Source organism: Cryptomeria japonica, chromosome 3, assembly GCF_030272615.1.
Source record: "Cryptomeria japonica chromosome 3, Sugi_1.0, whole genome shotgun sequence".
Taxonomy (NCBI): Eukaryota; Viridiplantae; Streptophyta; class Pinopsida; order Cupressales; family Cupressaceae; genus Cryptomeria; species Cryptomeria japonica.
In genome coordinates, this window is record NC_081407.1 from 194,485,767 (window position 1) to 194,505,883 (window position 20,117).

The following is a 20,117-nucleotide window of genomic DNA, read 5'->3' on the forward strand; positions in this document are numbered from 1 at the left end:
AATAATAAATTCAGATATTTAATGGTAAATATTTTCTCTATAATAGACCTTTGTAATGTCCCCACTTTGAAATAGAATTTAATAATAAAAAATAATAATACTAATTAAATATTAAAAGTTAAAGTAAAATATAATTAAATATAATTAAAATTTAATTAAGTTAATGAATGGTCAAAAGACATGAAATGAAAAGTTGCGACTCCGTCAAACATGAGATATAAAAGGGAGAAGAGAACCTCATTTGAGGGGGGATAATTTTGGAATCAAAAGTGCAGATCTGATTTAAATAAGAAGTGCAGATCCGATTGTGAAAAGTTGTGTCCCTTTCAAAGGGCAGAAATAATGAAGAGTTGCACTCTTTCAAAGGGTGCTAATGGTGAAAGGGTGTGTCTCTTGCCAAAGGGCATACATGATGAAGAGGTGTGACCTCTCTCTCGCATTGAGAGATATAAAGGAAAGGAATCAAAAGCATCCAGGGAGAGCACCATTGATCAGATCAGATCTGAACTGTTATTAAGTTACAGGCAGTAACATCCTTGTTCTTGGTGGTATGCAGAGGGATGTGCTTAATATATGAAGCCTGATAATATTCTTATGCAGAATTTAATAGTAATATTAATATAGACTGCAATATGAATGATAGACATACTTAAAATTAAAATTTAAAATTATGGGGATGTGCTTACATAAAATTATTTATTATTAATTTTATTAGGATTGGATGTGGAATTATTAGGGAAAGGCAGTATTAATACCTCACAAGGTAGATAAGACCTGTGGTGGAATGGGCATGTGCTACATCATACAAAGGCAATGGATAAGGCCTGCGGTGGAATGGGCATGTGCTACATCATACAAAGGCAATAGATAAGGCCTGCGGTGGAATGGGCATATGTTACATCATACAAATGCACTACTTGTGGAGGATGGTTTTCTAGCGCCCTAACAAAGATACTTCCCAATCTCCATTAAGATTGATTATTAGGATTGATTAGGGATTAGATTTGGCTATGTTGATTATCCCTTGTATGATGTATGCTTATTCTTCCCTAGAGCTAACAAATGCATAATAACATATAATAAGTACGATGAGATGTGTTTAATTATCGGAAAATAGGCTATCTCCTAATAGGGGACATTACGACCTTTGTATAATTCTTCAACAAATATGCAAAGCTTGATTTTCAGATTCTTTTCACATGATAACATAGGTTTAGAGTTCATCTACAACGGCAATTAAAAATGGAAAAAAAATAGAAAGGGTTATATTTTTGTTTGTCTTTTTCCTTAAAACAGAAGGCCCTTTTTGGAGGAAAAGGGGACAAGCTGGATTTTTCACCATCTTGCCACATTATTAGTAAAATTAAAGGTTAAACAGAAGATCACCTAAGATTAATTCCTTACATAAATTTCTACAAATTGATTTTAAATCATCCATGTCATGGTCACCCAGCTACGTTTCCAAAACATGGGTACAACTATGGATGTGTATACGGGTCAGTGATACAACAATTCTAGGGAACTCATTCAGTTAAGATATATAATTAATAGAACATATATATATACATAAATATATAAAAAAGTAAAGTATCTAAAATAGTGTCAAGATTCTTATTGTTGGATTCAGCTTCAACATTACCTTGTGGATAATAGTCAGACGAATGAGCAAGTATGATACCATATTCAAAGAAAAACTGTGTTATCTCATAGGATGAGAAAGTAGTAGCATTATCAGCCACAATCTTATGAGGAACACCAAACCTTGAGATGATGTTTTCTTTGAGGAAACGACATACTACCTCTGAAGTAGCATGCTTGACTGGGACGGCCTCCACCTGCTTGGTGAAGTAATCAGTTGCAGTGAGGGCATAAGTATGTCCCGCACTTGATGGTGGATTAACAACACCAATGAAATCAATTCCCCATTGTTGAAATGGTTCTTCAATCACCACCGGCTTCAAGGGTAGCGCTGGAAGTTTCTACTTGCCTACAAACTGCTGACACAGATCACATTTGTGTACCCAATTGCATGCATCCTAAACCAAAGTGGGCCAATAATACCTTGCTCGCAAAATCTTATGAGCTGTGGCCGTTGTGGAGAAATGACCACCACAAGATAAGTTGTGGAATGATTCCAACAACTTCATTTGTTGTGCTTTGTCAACACAACACAAGAAAGTGCCATCAACACTTCGTTTATACAAACCATTGTCCCAAAGGACAAAATATGTAGCCTTAAGCTTAATGTTCCTTCTTTCTTTGTGATTCAAATTAGGGGGACACTTTCCATATGTAAGGAAATAAGCAATATTGGAATACCATTCATTTGTGGTGCTGACAAACAAAACCATAGGAAGAATTTCAAAATCTTCTTCCTCAACTTTGCTAAGATCTTCTATTTTATTTTCAGCCATTAGTTGGCATAATCCCTTCCCACGAACCATCTTTGTGGGCTTAATCTCCAAATCATACTCTTGGATTTTCGCAATCCAATTTCCTCTTTTAGTTCCAAATTCTTACTGAGTCAAAATAGACTTAACGGTGGTGTCAGGAACCAAAACAATAGTATGAGAGATGAGAATGTAAAACCTAAAGTGCTTCATTGCCTTCATGACTGCATAGGCATGCATTTCCATCCGAAAGTATTTCAATTCATGAGTCTTCAATGGATAGCTCATGAAAGAAATACAAGATTCAATCCCCTCTCTGTTTTACTGCATCAAGATAGCAGATAGAGTATGTTCAGAAGCATAACTATACATGATCTCTGGTGTAATCTGGACAAACTATAACTAGAGCATGTGCAATTGCTTCTTTGATCTCAATGAATGTAACTTTGCCTTCTACACTCCAACGAAAAAATTGCTTTTCTCTTCATCATATTCACGATATGACGTGTCTTTTCTGCAAAATCAAGAACAAACTGCTGCAGAAAATTGACCTTCCTGAAGAAAGAGTGCACAGTAGTCTTTCTTGATGGTAGGGAAAGATTTTGAATAGATTTGACCCGCTCAGGATCAATCTTGATACTCTCTTTAGACACAATGTGCCTGAGGCGTTGACCTTTAGTAACCCCAAAAATTGACTTTTTGGGATTATGAGAAATGCCATGTTGCTAACACCTTTCAAGTAATTGTAAATTATAAAAAATGATCTTGATGTTTCTTAGAAAAGACTGCCAGATCATCAAGGTATACCACAATAAACTTATCAAGAAAATCCCAAAAGCCTAGATCCATTGCTCTCTACAATGTTGCGCCTGCATTGATTAAACCAAAAGGCATTCTGCGGTAAGCAAAAGTACCCCATGGTGTAGTGAAGGCTATTTTATGCCGATCCTCTTCAGTAACCTCCACTTGTTTATAGCTGAAGAAGTCGTGCAACATAGAGTGCATATGTGAACTAATCACTATTTGTAGAACCTGATCCATTTTCGACAACGGGTAATTATCCCTAAGTGACGACTGGTTCAAATTCCTAAAATCCACACGTAGATCTCACCATTCTTCTTACACACCGGTACAACATTGGCTATCCATGTAGAATGATGAATAGGGAAAATTATCCGAGCATTCAACATTTTTTGAATCTTTGATAGAATGGTACCTGAGATTTTCGAGTCGTATTGTCTTTTCTTTTGTCGAAAAGGAACAATTCCAGCCTTTAGAGGAATGTCATGTTGAACTTCCTTTTGCTGAAAATATTTTAAGTCATCATATTTAATATGCTAAAACATCCATATATTTGTGCAAACGACTAATGAGCTTATCCCTTTTCCTTAGTAGTGCAACACTTACTGATGTTAACCATCTTAGGATCATCATCTGATCCAAGATTATATTTGTCAATCTCCATGGTTGAATTAGGTCCCGTCTGTTGTTGCTTCTGACGTAATAGTCATGTTTGTCAAAAAGTTTCTCCAGTGAAAGCAACCCTTTAGGGATCTTATTCCCTTTTAGTTGTAAGAATTCATCCCCACTTTTCGAATCTTTCTCAGAGACTATATCCTGAGAAGATGAACTGCTACCTTCAAAAGCACAAATCTTCAAAGGTCTCCTTTGTTTCAAGAAAATTGACAATTTGGTTGTCATTATTGAAGACTTGCCAGCGATCAGGGTTATCAAGAACACTAGGTCTATAAATCAACTCAATGGTGTACTTATCTTGTTTGTAATCCTTATAAGGTATTAGAAGAGTAGCTAATACTGCCAACGAATCAGCTCTGTCATTGAATTCTCGTGGAACCATAGATATATTTAGGGCATCAAAATCTTCAATACAATCTCAAACAAGATTCCTGTAATGTTTCAACCAATCATTCCTCGTTTGATATCGATTCCTTACCCGACACACCACAAATTCAACATCACCTTGAGCATGAAGGTTTTATATCCGTTTCTTTCTTGCAACCTCCATTCCTAACAACAATGATTCATATTCAGCAGTGTTGTTAGTATTATCAAACTGCAATTTGAAAGAGAAAGGAGAAATTTCCCCCTTGGGGGATATGAGGACAACACCAGCTCTAGACCCAACACAAGAACAACTACCATGGAATTCTAGAGTCTAGATATCATTGGAATCACCAATGTCATTGTTCTCACATTCTTGAGCTGCATCAATAATTACTAAAAATTCATCAGAAACTGATCCTTGATTGCTGCTCACACCCTCATAAGAAGATTCAGATGCTTCAGAAATTTCTGACCAGTCTTGTGCAAATTCAGAAATTTCATCCATGTGCAAGTAATAATTTCCCATTGCTGCTGACTCAAATAGGATTTGTGCATGAGGATCGTTAGACTTTATTACAGTAAACTTAGTTTCCCTTTCAGGAAGAAGTTTCTACATTACAAACTTAACTGGAATCCTAGCCTCTGACATATCCATATTGAGCTCACCACCAACATCTTTGCAAAAGTTACATCTCAATAACATTCCATAGGATGCAGGAACATCTCCTACCAAGACTGTCATTTTGATCTTTTTATCAGGGAAAGATGGCAAGGCAAACTGTACATCTTTAATTTGCCCTATCAAAGGCACTTGCTTGTTCTCCATGGAATAGCACTAACCAAAAGTCTTAGTTAATGTCAAACCCAATGCATTAGCCACCTTGGCTAGCATCACATTATCAGAGGCACCCGAATCAATGACGCAATTACTAAGTTTAAAACCATTAATCAGCAGGGAAATATAAAAAGGTTCTATTTTTCCAAGGACAGTTGATGGAATGCTAACAAGATTGTTTGGCAAAGTCTTGGGCTCAAGAACAACTGATGTATTCTAGGAAGAACTTTGAACAGGATGATTATCCTTGTCCTTTACATACTTAGCTAACCTGTCAAATTGATCAGGATTAGCTTGTAGATATTCAACTTCAAACATTGGAATCTTAGTCTTCCTCGCATAGTCAATGATATCAAAGGCTAGGAAAGAGTTTGCTAGGGAAGATTGGGAATTCTCAGTCTGTGATTTTGGATTTGGTAAACTTGGTCTAGGTGCATTAGAAGAAATAGGAGGATGTTCAAACACACTTACTTGTTTATCTCCCAATGTATCTTTTTTTAACACAGACAAAGGATTTCCCTTCTTTGCAATGGTTATTGGCAATTAAGGAGCATCCTTTGTCTTTGCTCCATCATCCTTTGTGTGATTGAGCTGACTTTGAGAACGGGTGAAAACTGTATAAGCTTGAACATTAGCTTCCTATTCTTGTCCTGCAGACTCTTCATAACGCATATACCCGATAGTAGAGTCACCAATTGCATCATCTCCTTGGTATTGAAAGAGAGCTGCAACATCTTCTTCAGAAGTTGGAACATCACCTTGTTCCGTTTCAAAGTATCCAACTACTGCATTTGTAGGTGGAGCTTTAAGAGCAAGCCTCTCTGGAGGAGGCAAAAGCTTGTTCTAATTTTTGGCTACATAGTTGCTAGCGTTATTAGGATAAGTTCTCCTTGGAATATCCTTGTATGTAGTGGAGAACGAACTTTGAGAAATTTGCTATTTAAGAGAGTATCTCATTTGCCAACTTTTGTACCATACGATTAGTAGTACCAGATGAAGATGACTCTGGAAGTGAAGTCGAACTTCTGGACTTGTTAGGATCTTTTCTGATTTTTCCAACAAGAATCAGATCATCCTCAACTTCAACTGCTAGAGTTTGTGCATGTGCCAAATCCCTTACAGGTGCCCTTCTCAACAAAGAACTTACCTCAGGCAGTTGAGAGTTAACAAAGAAACATTTGAGATTTTTTGGAGTTAGTTGAGCAGTGGTTGGAATCCGGTTCTTTAATTTGTTAAACTTAGCAATAAAATCCCACATAGGCTCATGTGGCTCCTTTCTCATTTGGGTAAGTTAAGCCAAAAGAGCATGCACATCTTCTACTGGCTTGAGCCTTGCTTCAAACTGGGTCTTGAGTGTATCCCAACTGGTAATAGTCTGCGGTGCCAAGTGGTAGAACTAATCTGTAGCAACACCTTGTAATGTTTCAACAAAAAGCCTTATTGAAACATCTTCATGCTCCACTCCAAGAATACCGCATGCAATGTAGAAAGTAGCAATATATTCATCTGGGTGTTGCTTTCTGTCTCCATAGAACTTGGGGATATTCTTTTGCGAACCTTGTGGGAGTGGATGAAGAGGTGAAGTTAAATTGAGAGGGCCAAAATTCTGCCCCCAAGGACCTTGAGTAGCCATTATCACTGGTTAAAATGGCGGGACCACAAACCTTTGCACTTGTGGTAAAACCAAAGGTCTGATAGCACTAGAGGCTTCACTTGGTATAGGAGACTTCAGATTAGTAGGTGGAAAACTTCTTGTACGTTGGAGAGGAGATCGTGCTCTAGTGGGAAGAAAATCAAAGTTGTGTTTTTGTAACAACTCAAACATAGGATCAATAATACCTTGATTTCTCCTTCCACGTGTGTAGCTTCTTTCTGCCAAAGTAGAATCTCCACAAAGTGTAAAAAAGACCAATGATAAGGAACAAGATGTACTTCAACCAAAGCATGAAGCGCTTGGTTGCGTGCTCATGTCCCCAACAGAATCACCAAAAACTGTTGGGTGAAATTTTTTTAAACCATAAGGTTCACAAAATTGTAGTTTCAACCACAGGACATGAGATTAAATCTCTCCTCATAGAGGGAAGGCTGCCTTCTTGTTGCTTGTTACCAACTAACTTCTGACTAGGTACTAAAACTAAACTAATTACTTGGGTGTTACCTTCACCAATTCCTCTCGTTTCAAGATTGATGTTCCTCTTATTCTCTAGTTTCAGAATAAATTCTTTCCTCAAGACTTACAAATAAGAACAGTAAAAAACAATAATAATCAATACCATGAGATTAAACAAAAGAAGAACCCTGTGTGCACCAGTGCAATATATGATTTCAAGAGTTAACACAAACTCAAAGACTTATGCAACCCTTTTACAAATTACATAACAAAGATGCAATATATAGCAGCACAAAGACTTTCAAGTATATTGCAAGTATGCAATGAAGCCAACCTATCAACAGCTTTTTGGCATATTGCATGCATGCAATGAAGGCTAGTGGCAAAACTTCTAAGCTCAACTCAAACCATAATTGTCAATAATGCCAACTTGCTCATGCCAAATGGACTAAACAAGAAATGCTATAACTATTGACTTTAAACCGTCCCACTTACAAAATTAAATGCATTCAAATAAAAAGCTTTGGCGATAGTATCATTCAAGATTTACAGCACATATATAAAATGCATTACAAATTAACATTTAAGTAAGTAAACTTTTGTTATAAACTGATACAAAGTTCTGATTACCAAATCAGACTATTGCAACATCCAAAATGGGACCAAATAACATGGATATATAATATATTTAACTGACATGAAATATACCTCTGATAGATAATACAAGAGGCTGATGTAGGTCTGATATCACTGTGCAATTGTTGTTGTTCTGTCAAAAAGATCTGATGCATTCTAATAACATGCTGCAAACTCCTCTGTATGCCAATGTAACACCCCAAAAAGGAGGAAACGTACTCCAGATTGAAACAGCAAAATATGCATTCCAAAATTACCACTAATACACACTCAAACACACTAGAACTAAATATTATCCAACTAATAATAGAAATCAGACATTAACATGTCTAAAGTAGCGGTCAAATCTATTGGTACAGCAAGTGTTGGACATTGACAACTTTGAGAAATCTCCCTTAAAAATGATATAACATTCTGGCAAACCATTCATTTTTTTGGAAAAAAATATTAATTTCTATTCATGAAACCTTTTTTATGAAAAATTTAGTGTTTTTATTGCAATTTTTTTTATCACTAGAAATTTGTAGAAAATTTTGGTAAATGTTGACCAAAAAAAAGGCAAATGTATTAATTACTATGGTGAATCCTTCCTTTTAAAAAAATCAAGTTCCTATGGTGTATTAACCTGTGGCTTGAGTGGTAGTAATTAACTAGTTTAAGCCTTAAGGTGTAGTGCTTGTGTCTATAATTCCTTAATATTTTTAATCTAACATTGAATATTTTTAATCGACCCTAAATTCCTTTAAACCACTGTAGCTTTTATTTATAATCTAATGGTGTGTTCTATTTTGAGCCCCATGGGCATTGGAGCTCTACATGTACATTTTGGCTCACAAAATTTAACCCTAGCCTTTATATTATAAATCTTCCACAACCCAAATACAATTTGGAGCTTGATGGGCTTGGAGCTCTGTGGATACATTTTAACCTGTGCATATAACCCTAGTCATTAGATTATTAAAAAAAATCAATGGTGGTTGTTAAAAGTTGGCAATATGGCCCAAAAGTAACCAATAATTATATAATATTATTTATAGTGGGGAATTAATTTCATTTTCTACTATATCTTATCAAATTTAGGTGAATATGATCTAATTAGGTGTCAAATATTGTGGGAAATTTTTGAGTTTGTGAAATATCCCACTCAATTTTCCAAAAGATATGTGCACAGAATTCAAATACAAATATATGAAATTCCAGATTTACTTTGCAAATTCTTCTACTACTCAAAACTTGTGAAACACATCAAAACTATTATAGGTAGAAATTTTCTTTCCACATATAAGTATAGTCAAATTATCAGGATATAGATTTATAGAGGATAAGTGTACTCAAATTATCATCAACATGATTAATCAGACAATCTATTACATTAAACAACCAGAAATTATATTAGACCCTCAGATTGGGCTAATCAAAGACATTCAGGTCTCGAACTCATACTAGTATAGTCATTGCCTGTAGCTGGTTATTATGTAACTCCAATAGACAGTAATCCTTTGACTGCCCACTCCAAATCAGATGATTCTCCTACTAATGCTGACTAGCATACACAGTTTGCAGCCCGTGTGTGGTTCTGTTCAATTGGTTCAAGTGAATGGTGATATTGGTGCCTTAAAGTGGCATCGACTTGTCATTGCAACTCCCACAGCAGGTTGTGCGAGTGGAACCAATACAAATAGCCCTTGTATCAGTATCTTGGCCCACACCTGCATTCTTCTCTTCAATAGCTAAAATGATTTCCACCTCCCTTCTTCACGATATGTATCTTCTGTAGGTTCGTGTTGCTATCCTGACTGGTATCAAACTCCTTGCACCTGAGATGTCAAACACGAATGTAGCAGGGTTTTCATCCCACTACCAAGCACTTCTCAAGTTTGTGTCTGAGAAAGCAGAGGCATTTGTTTAATGAAGAGAAAAATTAAACTTCTTCAATGGCTCAATCTCCTCCCGAACTTGTATTAATACATGTTTTGCCAAGGTTGGCCTCAAAGGAGGAAAACCAACTTCTGACAGTGGAACAGGCCAGCCTAAGAGTTTTATAAAAAATTATTTAATAATTAGCATTTATTTGTAATTTTATCTATTATCTATTTAATAATTTATTTATTTAATTCTGGGCTAGCCAACCCAGCCACAAATCAGGGAAATCACACTCCTCTCATCCCAAAATTGTTTGTCCTCAAGCGGTTCGCACTTGTATACCAAATCATCTGCCTTCTACACCTATATACCCAAAACAAAATACTAAGATCCCATATCAATCTCAAGAGAACTGCTCCGTCACTCCACTGCACTACTTTGAGATAAACATCTCTCATCAAAGAAAAATGATCTCTTGGATCCCAAATCAGAATGTATGGATGATTTTGGACAAAACGATTTATGCAACCTTCCATATTTCTCATATAAGGATGTTTGTAATGATGGCAAAATAGAAATAAATTTCTACTAGTAGTCTCGTATCCTGAGCTGAAATGATAAGGGTAAGTAGAGCACTTACCTCCTTTGAATTTGGATGCTTTTGAAAGACTTGCTTCAACACAATAATCCTTGTGACTTAGGATTTCAGTGTTAAAATCAACTAAGCCATCCTCGTCAGCATGAAACCTCTGGAAATTAATTGCTTTTTGCAATATCTCACTTTCTGACAGATTACTGGGCAATTAGTGGATTGGAATATTTATTTTTATCTTGGCCTCTTCGTGTTCAACAAGCAAAGCTTGCTCCACCTTAACACATCAATGTTTTGCTTAAGTTTTGACTATTCTTCATTCTTCTCTTGAGTAATGGAAAGAGACATGGTCTCCTACAATGGAGCGCAATATTCTTCTGTTGTTCCCATCAATTTTGTGAAAAGAGGAAAAGATACTTTCTCCTGCATATCTTCAATCTTTTCACTAAGATCGTTGTATATATCATAACAGGAAATCACGTGATCAATTATGATTGGATCTTTCTCACTCTTGCTTTGCCATTTTCCTTTTGAAATCTTTCTTATTAATTCGTCATATTTTGGAAGGAGAGAGTTGCCTTCAACTTTTCTAGCTGATGCATATATTTTTCATACCTTTTCAGTAGTTTTTGCAACCCGATATTTATAGTGAATTACTACTGCATTCTCTTCTCCATCCTCACCATAAAGATCGAATCCCAAATATCTCTTGAGGAATGTCATGATCAACTTTCCCCTTCAACCCGATTATTCACAAGCTGGCAAGATTCCCACTCTAGTACCATTGTAGTGTGCCACCCTGTTCTTGCACTAATTTTTTTTATGAGACAAAATTCATAGAGTTGGTTTTTGAAGAGTTGGGGTATTTCCACACCAATCTTACCACCAAGAAATAACAAATTAGATATTCAAAAGTTTGTAAGCAAGCAATATTTTATTGATTCTAATTTTTACGATACAAGTAATGGCTCCAATTTTTGTTGTCCGATGTCTAGTTAGTTTGTCCTCAAATAGCTAGTGGTGAAGATCTTCCTCTACCTTTCTTTTAATTCTATAACTACAAAATAAAGTGGTCTTTAATCTAAATCTCATGTTGAGAGGCCCTCAATAACCTTCTTTAGCATCTACAAAACTATTGGAGAAAAAAACCTTAGGATTGGAATAGCACCCTATTACATGAATGGGTTGGTGGAATTGATTGCTCCTACGATCAATGATCTCCCAAATAAGATAAAATCCACATTTAAACCCCCTATAATAGTTTTGAATGGTCTATTTGGCCCTATCTATAGCCTCATAGATATATCCCTCTAGATTTTGCTCCCCATCCACCAAGCGCAAAACCCTCACCAAAGACTCCAACACTTCCAAAGTATAATCAATTAAAGTACATACTTATAAAAATAATAAATAAAGGATTCAATTTGAAGTTAAAGTTACCTTTAAAACCTTTGTGTTTAGTCCTTAATGTAAGGTTGGTAACACAGTGTTTTCCACACGTACCAGTTATGAACGTAACAGAACATTCACATATCACAGCATAAGTAGTAATGATAAACAACTAGACCAAAGGAGTTATATCTTTATTGAATTATCCAAAATATATCCATCCATAATCTCCCTTGCCGAGGTTCCATCCAAACAATATATAGACCCGACGGTTGGCCAAGTTGCCAACCGTCACCAACTCCCAACTACCCGACGGGAATCTCTCGGAACACAACATAAACACAATTATAATTATTATTCTTACTAACATCAGTTATTTACCCCTAACATTAGCCCCCCCAAAAACCGTAGTCGTCTTCCAGATGACTAAGACAATAAGAGCTGAAATATAAAACATAAACTAGGACCGAGAAGAGGGAGGAGGCATCCCTATAGTGGCCGGAGAAGAAGGTTGCTGTCCGGTGTGAAGTCTTAGGTTCTTTTCTGCCAGCAGCTGCCGTTCCCGAGTCTTCTTTACCATATGGGCAGCTTCCAACAATTTCTTATCTTTTTGCTCCATCTGTGAGGTATCGTACTGGCACCTCACATCCCCTGCCTCATCTTTCTCCGCTGGTACCGTACTGGCACCTGGCATACCAGTACCTGCTAGTACCTACCAGTTCTTGTTGGTACCATACCAGCACCTACTGGTACTGTGCCAGTTCCTACTGTTACTGTACCAATTCCTACTGGTACAGTACCAGGACCTGTTGGAACCGTACCAGTACATGTTGACATTGTACTTGTACATGATGGTATCGTACCAGTACCTGTTGGAGTTGTACCAGTACTTGCTGATGTTGTACAAGTGCCTGTTGGTATCGTACCAATGTCTGTCGTACCAGAACCTGAGTCTACCGTACCAATTCCTTGCTCCGCCGTTATGTCTTTTCCTGGTACGACCTCTCTTGCCACTGTCTGGTCTACCGTACTGGTACCCTCCGTGGCTTCTGCTGCAAGTACAACCAAGCTGATTTGTGGTAATAATACCCGCCGCTGTGCTGGTGGTTCCCCTTTGTTGATTTTTCAGAACAACACCTCTACTGGTCGTATGTCTCCCACAGGGCTGGCCATCGTAAGCGCTTCCTGCGGTACCAAGTGTGTCGAGGATAATTTCGGAGGTGTGAACTTTACCCTCGTACTCTTCCATTGTTCCTCTGTGAGGTCATCCCTGCATACCAAATCCATCAACCATTTCTTTTTTTCCTTAGTGAGCTCCTTGGTTTGTTTCACTGCAAATGCCCCCTTCTCCAGTATGCCAAATACCCTCCTGAAGTCCTCTGGTTTGAATGAAACTCGTATCGTTCATCCCTGGAATTGAATAATGGAAGCCCTTTCCTGCAGGTTGTATCTGGATACCATAGTCCGCAACACTAGCTCAAAATCCTTGATGTTAAATGTGGGCATCTGGATGGCATGGTCCACCTGAGCTTTTCTAAGGGAATCCTTTATCACATGGTCGGGGAAAGTTTCCTCCCACCAGGTAAGACATTCACTGCCAGTCACACTCTCAAAGGCTACATTCTCCGCCGTGATTCCTTCTGGATCCTTCTGCACTTTTGGCCTGATTTTGGCCTTCTTCCTGCTGCTGGCTGGATCTGTAGCTATCATGGTTGCACTGCAATTGTTTTGCCCTGTTTCCCTATCTTTCTCCCGTCTTTGGCTGTTATTATAACGGTCTGCCAGTGTGACTCGCCAATTAGTACGAACCATTATACTAGCTGCTGCCTCTCCACTGTACGGATTGGTCCATACACTTCCCTCTCCTCACCGTACAACCTCTTCAACTTTCGCAAACTCTGCAGATAACTCTGTACGGATGGCACGAATTTTCCAACAAATGCTTTCAATTTTTATATGTGCCTGTTCCCTATGTGTACGGACTTCCCTCTATCGGCCTTCGTACGGTACCGTACGGTCTTCTTCTTCATGTTCGTACAGTCTTCTCCTTTGTGTTGGCAGTCGTACGCTGTTGTACAGACTTCTCAACTCGTTGTACGGTCTGCAATGTACCCCATACAAACTATTCTGCTATGATTGTCGTATGCTGTGCTGTAAATTTCGTACGTTGTACGGACTGGTTTGCTGTGAACGGCACAAACCGTATGGATTAGGCGTGATCATTGTACACCGTACGGTGCATTGTTCTGTTGTCGTTGTACACCGTACGGGATGTTTCGTTGTACCTTGCTCGCCTCGACTTCTGCTACGTTTGTACGCACAATCCGTACACTGTACGGATTCGATGCTTGGTCTTCACGCGCCTTTGTTCGGGCAATCCATACGCCGTACGGATCAACCACTAGTTCCTTCCACACCTCCCCGCACTCGTCAGTACATTGTACAAATTTAATCTCTCCTCTGTGCCTGGCCGTGCGGATCCTTGTCTTCTTCTTCTCGATTTCATCCTGCTGCCAAGTCTGCTTTGATTTCTTCTCTTCCATTTACTAAGGTGCCCCCTTAACTTCCTCTTTGCAGTAGGTTTATCTCATTCAAACCAGTGTGTTGGTGTGACATCCACCCGTGCCATCCCTTCCTGGTACCTACCGTACTCCAAGGGAAATGACTGCTCTTCCATACCGCCGCTTGATTCCCCAATCTTGCATATTTGCAGCATGTGGCACTATGGGTGGAAGACCTCGTAGTCCTCCATCTGCCAATGGAAGAGTCCAACCAATGAACTAGTTCCATCTTCAAAGCATCCGTCCAATTCCAGCACTCCTTCCTCGTTGGGTTCCTGTTGTGACCATTTCACACATCGCCCCATTAAAATGGGGACCCCCTCTTTTTGCTTTTGTTTTGCCTGTTCTTCTCTCTGCTTTTAGGGTTTTGAGTGAGTGAGTTGTCTGGGCTAAGGCTAAACCTTAGAGGTTTCTTTTGGATATTTTCAAGCTGAGTCCAGTCAAATTTTGAAGGTTATTACGCATCCTCCCGAAGATTGAGATTTTTGAAATAAGATAAGTCTGTCACGAAGTCAGATATGTCTCAGGTTAGGTCTAGTCAGGGTTTTTTGAGGGAAAATTCAAATTTTGTCTAAGTGTTAGCGTTTTGAAGATGAAATTGTACATTTTTGCCTAGGTAAATTTTGATCAAATTTTGGAGGCAAGATGATGCCTGAAACACAAAAGTGCTCCCGTCCCTCACTGAAGGACCGTGCCACTTTTTCAAAAGTGCTCCCGTCCCTCACCAAAGGACCAAAGCACTTTATATGTTATCTTCCCTTTCTCACCAACTTTGGACAAATTGAGACCAAGGCGCAAGTTTGAAAAGTGTTTAAAATGCCTTGAAGTTGAATTGAGATGCGAGAGTTGCAAATTTTGACGACAACTGGCAAAAGTGCTCCCGTCCCTCACTGAAGGACCATGCCACTTTTTTCCAAATATGACCATTTACCTTACATTTTGAAATGATATTTTTATTACCAAGGCTCAAGATGGTGTGAAATGTGATATTCTACGCCTTGAGGGTAAATTGAAGATTAACATGATCAAGAGTTCATGCAATGGACTCAAAAGTGCTCCCGTCCCTCACTGAAGGACTGTCCCACTTTTTTTTTAAAGCAACAAATTCCCTCCGAGATTATGCTAAGGCAACGTTGTATGAGATGGGAAAAATCTTCTAAGGCGTGGTGAACAAAGGTTTGACTTCAAAGTTGAGAATCCTAGCCTAAAAATGAAAAAGTGCTCCCGTCCCTCACTGAAGGACCGTGCCACTTTTTCAAAAGTGCTCCCGTCCCTCACCAAAGGACCAGAGCGCTTAACATGTGCATTCTTTATTTTGCAAAGTCCCAACGTTAACATCCTCCAAATCGAATGAAGTGCCAAAATCATCAACTTCGAAATATTTGAAAAAAGAATTAATTAAATTGGCATTTAATAAAAGCGCATAGCATTTAATAATTAATTTTGAGCCTCCAAAAAATCGATTTTTTACTATTAAGGCATTTAAAATTAATTTTTTATTAAATTAAAATTAAAAAAGGGAGCGCTTGAGGTATCATTTTTATTATTTTATTAAGTCGGCCTTTTCCTTTTTAATTTTATTTATTTTTTTTGGCCTATTTTCATCAAGTCGGCCTATGGGGAGGTGAAATGGTGAGCGCTCTATATATTTGGGGCATGTTTTCATTATTCAAATCATTCACTCATTGTTTCAAGTGCGATTTGGAGAAGCAAAGAAGAAGTGCGAAAGCTGGCCTATTTGGAGCGAATTTTCCTCTAGTGTTGAAGACTAAAGGTGGTGGAGTTGATGCTTGTAAAGATTAAAGGAGGCGCATTTTGCTAAAGGAAGGACTTTAATCTATATTTCGCCTAACCAAAATTCACCCTATTTTTGCATCATTTTTTTTAGAATTAATTCTCAAGTGGAGGTATGGCGAGATCATCCTAGTCCCAATGTTGAAATTTTGAATTTTGAACTTCGAGTTTTGAAAATTGCGTAGTTAATTAGGAAATGATAACTCAAGATTTATCATGAAGTTTCCTAATTAAAATCTTGAATCTTCCTTTCTACTCCATATTTCTACGTTGCAAGATATATTACTCATTATGAAATGTTGTGTAGGTGTCAAGATGGTGACCCCAAAGGCAGGAGCCTCCACTAGTCGCCCAGCTCTCATGAAGGAAGATCAGAGGAGTGAAGAATTGGAGACTAAAATCGTGTCAGAGTGGAGCAACATTGGAGATACCAACTTGGGAAACTTCAGTGTCAAGAAGTTTCGGGAGGTCCCTTACATTGGCAAGCCATCACCCGTCGCAAGGAGAATAATTGAAAGTGGCATCATCAAGGCGGCCAGTTTCCCTCCAGCGGTCCAGTGCCATGAGCTGATGATCGAGTGTGCTCGCCATTATGACCCACAATCGGGATCGATCGTGTCCAAGGAAGGGAACACTTTGGCTTACCTTTCAGAGGAGGCTATAAGTGAGGCTCTCCATCTTCCAAAGCATAAAGATATGATTTACAATAGCCTAGAAGGAGCCAGGTCCATGTACGAAGATGATCCAGACTCTTTCTTAAACATCATCAATAAGAGTTGGTTACTCAAAAGTCATCCTCGCCTGAGCAAGATTCCCAACACACCACATAGGATCGACTTCCAGGAGGAGTACAAAGATTTGATAACTTTGCTCAATCGAGTTACAGGGGCTCCTCAGGCCTTCTATTTTGAGAAGTGGATGTTCTACTTCATCCAAGTGATAGTTCAAGGAAAAGGAACGATTCATTGGGCTAGAATTATTAGCCATTGCTTGGACGTGCAGTTAAGGAGATTTAAGGCTACCAAGTCCTTCCACATGAGTTCATACATCATATATGCCTTGATCAGGAGTTTTGAATATGCAGGACTACCTCACAGAGGAGTGATTGGGAGAGGACCTGGGGAAGTCAGAGTTTGTGAGTCTTATGTTCATTTGCATCATCCACCAGGAACTGACTACAAGTTAGTCAATGATACCTTCATGATGAACATCACCAAGATATTGCAAGGCGGGATTCACAATCGGCTATCTCAAGATGCACAAGAACTTATAAAGAGGTACGGTGCTTGGTTCATCCAGTTTCAAAAGTTTACATATATCAGAGTCCATGGATGTCCTTCACCTCCCTACATGTTGCCGAGGTATCCGACAGACAAGATAGTGCTACTTGAGGTGGCTAGGCAGTTGGCAAACTATGCGAAGACATTCAGACACAGGCATAGAAATGGAGCTCCCGTGCCCATCATATTGGGGAATTCAGTTGAGGTATGTCCTAATGCTCTAGCCTTGGATGATGCAGAGAGGGATTTGGCCTCATATTCATTCGCATTCTTTGCCTCAAGGGAGAATTTTGATCGTTATGGGTATATAGAAGAGGCATATGGTAGGAAGTACAAGCACGAATTTCAGGTAGAAGACTTTTGGATGAATCTCTCAAGTGATTTAGAAGTGAAAAGAAAAATGCATTCCAGATTACCTTTAGATTTCATCAGGAAATGAAAAGTTTACAGAGTGGCCGATCAAGCTCAGGACAGTGGTAGACATATCCAGTCATCCTATGACAGGGAAGACAAAGCAATAAAGATAGATTGGAATGAACCTGAGATTACAGACCTGAGAGCTTTGATGGCTCCAATTCTGTCATGTACTCGCAGATGGGTGGATGTACAACATCAAAAGTTAAGAGAGCAAAACATACCAATGACTTATACTTTGGAGGAAAGACCAGAAGAAGGAGGAGCAAGCGCAAGTGAAGACAATTCTCATCCTAGAGGCGCGAAGAGGAAAGAAAGACCTGAGAAAAGGGAACCCTCCAAGAAGAAGCAAGAGGCTAATCGAGATCGCTCATCAGGTACATCATCTCGACATGAGAAAAGGACAAGTCAAGTTGAAGGACAAGAGATGAAGATGCCTGAGGTGGATGAGTCTATGGAGTCAATAGTACAAAATGATAGACCTGAAAAAGGGAAGACACCCCAGCATTCATCAAGTCGATCTCCCCAAGTCAATGAGCTACATGAAGACAAGAATGATGATGAAGTGACATCTCCTCTCCGAGAAGAAGAACCTTTGCCTAAAGAAATACAAGTCAGAGAGACAAGATCCGCCATTCCAGATTGGTTGAAAGAGAGATTGACAAGGGTGATTGTGATTGAGGATGAAGATAATGTAATTGACTTTGAGAGCCTTGTAGGAAATTCTCAGGAAGTAACAGAGAAGAAGAAGGCCACCAAGATGTCCAAGATGATCAGAGATGAGACAGGGTCCAGGAAGTTACAGATAGCTACACCAGCTAGAAACATTTGAACTTGGTCCACTCACTGCTGAGCAGGCACTGGATGAGGCAACCGATTCATTTGAGGCACTTAAAGACAAGCTTAGAGAAGAAATGGAAAAGAATAGAAAGCTTGAAAGAGAGGTCGGTGCTTGGAGAGGCCACTTTAGCCATCTCAATCAGCCCTTGGGACGTCAAGATCCAGCAGTGTCTCCTGTGCAAGCACTTCCCCTTGAATCAGTTGGCGAGGCAGAGAGAGTCAAGAGCTTGGTTCAGCTTATGAGCTCTTGGATTGACAAATCCCACACAGTTGTCGTTGAATTTGCAACAAGAATGATGCAGACAATCCACCGAGCTATCCAGGTCCTTGAGATCATCCACAACCTAATGATAACAGTAGCCGCCTTTGCCCACACTAGAGATGTTCTCATTCCTGTTCTACAAGTAATCAGGCAAACACCAAGGAAGATCCTAGCACAAGAAAAGATAATGGATGGAGGAGCTCATAATTTACTCCAGTGGTCAACTCTACTTCAGATGAAGGAGGTTCTTTTCAAAGACATCAGCACAAAATGCAATCAAGTTGAGGGCGTCATCCATCCAATTCAGGACAAGGTGTTTGAGGTGTTATGTACTATCCTTGGCAGGAGGATCGAAGTTGAGACAGATGTGGATCTTCAAGAGTTGGAAGAAAGAGTCAAGGTCATCTTTTGCAAAGATGAGAATGTCATCACAGATGGGCAACGAGATCAAATGTTCGCTACTATGCTCCTGATTGAGAAGATCAAGGAACTTGAACCTGGATGGGATGCGGCTCTTCTCAAGGCCTTTGATCAGGTTATCCACTTGGAGGAACAAATGAGGAATCTTCCCGAGATTCCTATTGCTGAGATTGAAGGAATTGTGTCTAGATTCATTGCATATGCTAAGAAAGAGCATTGGAAAGGGAATAAGGTTCTAGAAGAGAGGTTGTTGTAGATGATGTGGCACCTTAATTATCATTGGTCTATGTTTCCTAGATTTTTGTGCCAATTAATATTTGGCTATGCATTTAATATTGTTCAATAAAAGGGGAACTTTTTGTAACAAAGCCTAATTAGGGTTTAGGTGTCAAAATCTCAGCCGTTGATCTTCTTTTGATCTAGGCCGTTCATTGTAATTGAGGATGCTATATATACCCTCGCTCATTTTCATTTTGTAATTAGAAATAGATATTAGAGTGGACAGTCAGAAGTTAGAAGATTAGAGCTTTTGGAGAGAAGAAAGTTATTTTGTAGCAAGATTGAGCATTGAAGAAAGAATTTCAAGCAATTGTTGTCTATTTTGGCTTTGAGATCAATAAAATATTGATGTTATGGTGTTTTATTGCAATTCTTGTGGCTATTTTCATGGTTGTTTACTTTCTTGAATCATTCTCGGTCGAAGTGGTATTAGAGTTTGAAGGACTAAGTGTTGGGTTTGATCTTTGGTGAGATTCACGTTCCAAACTACTAGCTTCTTACTGATTGTAAGTACGCCTTGTGTGGTCAACTGGAGATATTTGGATTGCTTGAACCTTCAATCATTATTGAACTATTGATATGTATCTTTATGATAGTATCTATAATT

General features: G+C 38.7%; 1 protein-coding gene across 3 annotated transcripts in view; it reads right to left on the reverse strand.

Moving 5' to 3' along the window:
* Positions 1 to 20,117, reverse strand: part of LOC131035058 (2-dehydro-3-deoxyphosphooctonate aldolase 1) — a 172,793-nt gene that overhangs the window by 11,489 nt on the left and 141,187 nt on the right. The window lies entirely within an intron of this gene.